Below are 5000 nucleotides of genomic sequence, written 5' to 3' on the forward strand. Positions count from 1 at the left end.
GTTCCCTTCCTGCTCCTCTCTTGATGAGGTAAATTGTGGTTTGCGTCGCAGGACGAGGACGAGCGAACGCTGCTGAGGTCAAACTCTCAGGAGCGAGTTTCTGCACGAGAGAAGAGAGGAAAAACCTCTCAAAGTCAAAAGTGGACACCTGAAAGATGTTTCTGTGATTTACTTTGGCGCTCGGCGCCAGCGGAGGCATGCGTCTGCGAGTTGTGACCACTTCAACAAAAGACTGATTTTCCTGACTATCGCGACATTTTAATAAAAAACTTCAGAGTGAATTTTATTTTTTAAAAGATTCAATGAGTTCACAAGAAAAAAAAAAAAAAAAAGAAAAGTCAGAGAAAAGCTCTGAATTTCTCTCTCGCCTCCGATCGATCCGGTTCTGATGCTCCTTCTCCGTATGCGGCAATCTGTCCGCTGGTTCGATGCCGAGTCTACGGGGCTTTTTGCCCATTGATTTTACTGTACCGAGGTTGAAGCGGGTCTACGGGGGAACGGGTGAAGGCCGAGCACTCGGCTGGTCCGCAGGGCGATCCGCCGGTACGAGCGCTCTGTGGCGAACCGCGAGGCGGCCGGGACGCATGTAAACCGTGCAGACGCGTTACTGAGAATGTTTATTTTATGTCAAACAAATAGCTGCAGAGCGACGGTCAGAATGCCAAACAGGAGGCTTCAGAACGAAGTCCTGGAAACCAGCGGGTGACGCCGCCGTGATAAATGTTTTACTGTTTTGATCTCTACCAAATATCTACATTTAAATGTTTCTTTGACTCTAAATACATAGATAGTTTAATGTACCATCATTGATAACTTTATCCGCATCATGTTTACCAAACGCAGTAGCAGCTAGCTCCCCGCTAGCTGCTGCGCTAGCTAGCTACAGCGGGGACACCTACTGTCGGAAGGAGCGGCTTGTGACCCGGCTTTTTTTACAGTAAATCTGTTTTCTCCATGTTGCAAATATGCAAATGAGGCACAAGTAGTAAAACATCTAAAATATGTATTTTAGATGTTTTCTTTCCCACTAGTTCTGTTATGGAGATATATATTAGCACGAGATCTTGCAAATGGATCAGTGCATGAAATGCAGTTTCTACGTGGAAAAAGTAGATTTTTTAAATGCTTCAGTATTTTGACTTTTCCTCATCGTTCTTAGATACAAATATTCATTATAATAAACGTCTCAAACTCGGCGCATTAAGCTCCTTCAGTGGACCGAGACGCCACATTGAGCTTTGATATGACTGTTGGCTCGTGACACTGGAGCGTGAATTACAGAAAGAGAAAAGGCAGAAATGAAACTTCATTGTGCAAAGTGAAAACTCTCATGATATTACTGTCGGTGTGTGCAGGGGTGCAAACAGCTGCAGCGACCTGAGCAGAACTTTGGACTTATTTATTTGAAGTATTAATTAAAGAATAAGGCTGGTGATTGTTAATATTCATCTTATTGTCAACACCTCCAGGAAATCTATTTTTTGTCCGTTTTTTTGTCGTTCACGTTGTTGCACTGAGTGACACATTCCTTCATAACCATGAACACACACACACTAGTTTATTTTGGGTCAAACTAACACACACACACACACACACACACACACACACACAATCCTGCTGCTATAAATACTCAACAAAGTGTGTATTAATCTGCAGCTGAAAATAGAGAACAATGCACTTTTTACTCCTGTTTCTGGAATGTTTGCTAAAAAAAACCTACAATACCAGCTCACACAATGTTGTTTTCTGTTTGTGTTCATGGGATTTGTTCTAGAATAATGTCCCTTATCTTTCTCCAGTCACTTTTATTTACTTTCAAATCATTTTTTTGTGTTGAAAACATCACATTCTGCTTTCCATTTACAAGCTCAACGCACAACTTTTGCTATTACATATGCAACAACTTGAAGTAATTTGTTGCCTTGTTGCCCTTTTTGTTATTGGAGAACACAACATATAAAAAGTACCCTTTGTTTACTCTTCGGATGACTAACGGCGACAGTGTGAGTCACTCATGAGGGAAAGAAGAGAAACCGTTCTGGAAATGACCTTCACTGAACAATAAGAGCAGAAGCAACAGTCATATTCGACTTCACTGCTTTAAGATCTGCAGTCTTTACACTGTAGAGACTCTCGCTGTGACTCGTGATGTTCGCTGTGAGCAAAAGCAGCAGCTCCTGTAGTCGCAGAGCGCTGCAGGGTTTCTTCTGGTCTCGGGCTCTTTTATGTACACCACACGGCTGCCTGTCAAGTCATTTGAAGGCTCGGATGCTGCAGCACTTTCACTCTCAGTGGTTAGCGCCACCACAGCACCTTATCAACACTAAAAAGATAGGAGACGACGGGTGCTATTTTCAGCTGTGCCGAGTCTCGTTTTTTAACGCGCACGACGCGACACCGAGCGCGGGTTTGACTCGGATGGTTTTCCCGCCAAAAAAGTCGTTTCCCGCCGAAATCGTTTCCCGCTCCGCCGCCGCCGCCGCCGCCGCCGCGCAGACCGTGAGAGAGTCGCCTCAGCCGTCGTTTAAAGGGGCATTCCAAAAGAAAAACTGCTGCTAATTTCCCCCGTTTAGGTTTCCCTACAACAACACAGAGCTGCGACACGCACACAAAAAAACACACACACACATGTGACTCACAGAAACCAGCGTGGCGTTTCCATCCTAGTCATGTGTGACGGATTGACAGCGAAGATGTTTCAGGACTTCTGCTTTGATGTGGGCCAGTACAGTCAAAATATGGATGTGTTATTGTCTATTACAAATGTACGAGGTTAACATAACTTCACTGCTTGGAATATATCATAAGTCCCCTTTTCTGTATTCATTTGTCACATTGTTTAGATAGTTATCACTTTATTTAATTCCCTAATGACTCTGATGCTCCATGCGTGAGTAAAAATAAACATGAAAATGAGTCTGCAGTGTAAATTGAATTTGAATTTACAGATATTTGACATCATTTTGGGGAAATGATCAGCAAAACCTTTTCTCAGTTTGCAATGCTCTCTGGGAAAGTAGCATTTAGCTACAATAACGTGGGACTCAACCTCGCAAATGATTCATTCCATTTCTTTACTTTTATTCTGAGAAATCATGTTTTGTGTTTCGTTTTGCGCGGCTCAAAAACGACTACAATACCCATGAGCCTCAGCTGGAGCCATACGTAAACGAGCCGGTCAGGTGAGCGACTCCGAGTGGTCAGAGGACACAAAACTCTTGCGTGAAGAAGTCTTTCAATATTTAGCCATAATTCAGGGGGGGGGGGAAAAACATTGAAGCTCTCTAATTGGACGTTTCTTTTTGGCAAAGTGCACCATGGGAGTCGTAGTTGAACAGGCAGCTACACCTTTTGCCCTTGTGAGAAAGTCTGTAAAGAGAATATTCTACGGCAGTGGTCACTTTGGCTTCGACTGTCTGAAGGTCATTTCATATCTGGAGAGCGTTCTTCTAATAATTCAACAGATAAACGGCCTCTGTGATGTAACCGCGTGGTGAAAGCAATATCTTTGCACGCTTTAATGTTCAATTTAAATACTTTGATAAATAAAAAGCAGAGAATATTTTCGCATTTTGTGCAAAATGATCAGATTTTTCTGAGACTTTTAGCTCAGTGTTTTCTTGTTCTGATCAATCCAGACGTGGTTGTGTCTCCCGTTGAAACATCTGCTTCTGCAAACTGTTTGTTGTAAAAAAAAAATAGATTCATGCACAGGAACACGAAGAAAATATGACCCAAATCCATCAAAAAATGATCTAACGCTTCAACTTGTGTTTTTGTTTTTGGAGGACTGAAGACTTAAATAATGAAATAGTGAACGCTTTATTGATTTTAGTTTAAAATCAGATTTCAGTGCGTTTTTGTGGTGGAGATGAAGACGAGGAGATACCATAAATAATGGGAGGGAGGGGATCCCGGGAAGGTAAAGGTGTAATGATGGAGAGAGAAGTCTGGTAAAGAGAGAGAAGTACAGGAGGAGGAGGAACAAAGGATGGAGGAGGAGAGAGGAGGAGGCAGGAAGGGCGTGGTGAGACAGGAGGAGGTGGAGGTGGAGGAGGGCGAGGAGGGACCGGAGCGGTGAGACAGGTCGACATTCCTGCCGTCAAGATTTATGGCGGCTCGGGGTCCTGAAACGAGCCCCGGAGCCGCGGCCAAATTACAGTCATCCAGAGCATTCCTGCTGCAAACACAGGTTAGCAGCCGCGCTGCGCTAAGTGCTAGCTGCTGCCCGCTGACAAATGACTTCCTTTGAAGGAGAGAGAGAGAGAGACAGAGAGAGAGAGACAGAGAGAGAGAGAGACGGTGTGACAGCGGCGAGAGTCGAGCTGTCTGCGTCTCTTCCCTAAAAGACGTAACGCGGGAAAGTGAGACGGGTTTGTTTGTTTGTTTGTCGGTGAGCATGTTTGGGTGGTTGTTTTTTTTTTGTTCCAACGGTTTTGATTTAGAGAGTTTTTCTATTCCAGAGAAAACAATGGAGTCATTTCTTTATTTTTATTTTTAAAAGGCTGCATTCATAAGGAAAGGTCCGGGCTCGTTGATCGTAAATCCGCAGCGTTTCCGTGCCGCGCTGTTGGCTAGCATGCGGCTAGCGTTAGCATGCGGCTATCGTTAGCTTGTGACGAAGAGCCGCCAGTGTTCTCCCCCTAGCGTCTATTTAGAAACGTTTTTCTTCCTCTGTTTTCCTACAGTTTTCTGAATTCTGTTCCTAGTTTCTTTTTTGGAGAAAAAAACACTAAAATACTTCAAATATACAAATATTATATCCCAGTTGTTACCTCCTCAACAGATGAGCAACCAAGAACATTGTGTTGAGTTTGGCCATAGTGCACTGGAAAAGCTCTCAGGAGTGACACACACACACACACACACACACACACACACACACACAGTATTATGTCACACATGCACTCTCTCACACACACACTGTGACGAGGATGGGAACAGGAGTGTGTGACCTGCGTTAAGGGTATCTTTGTGTTTTAATACCAGGTTCCCAGACT

The 5000-nt window shown here is 43.8% G+C and overlaps 1 protein-coding gene across 6 annotated transcripts in view; it reads left to right on the plus strand.

The window, feature by feature from the left end:
- The window catches only part of tcf7 (transcription factor 7), a 60463-nt gene that overhangs the window by 38870 nt on the left and 16593 nt on the right, over positions 1 to 5000 (plus strand). The gene's annotated exons all lie outside the window — the stretch shown is intronic.

Source organism: Clinocottus analis, unplaced genomic scaffold (assembly GCF_023055335.1).
Source record: "Clinocottus analis isolate CAN_PGR_092001 unplaced genomic scaffold, fCliAna1.0.p SCAF_5, whole genome shotgun sequence".
Lineage (NCBI taxonomy): Eukaryota > Metazoa > Chordata > Actinopteri > Perciformes > Cottidae > Clinocottus > Clinocottus analis.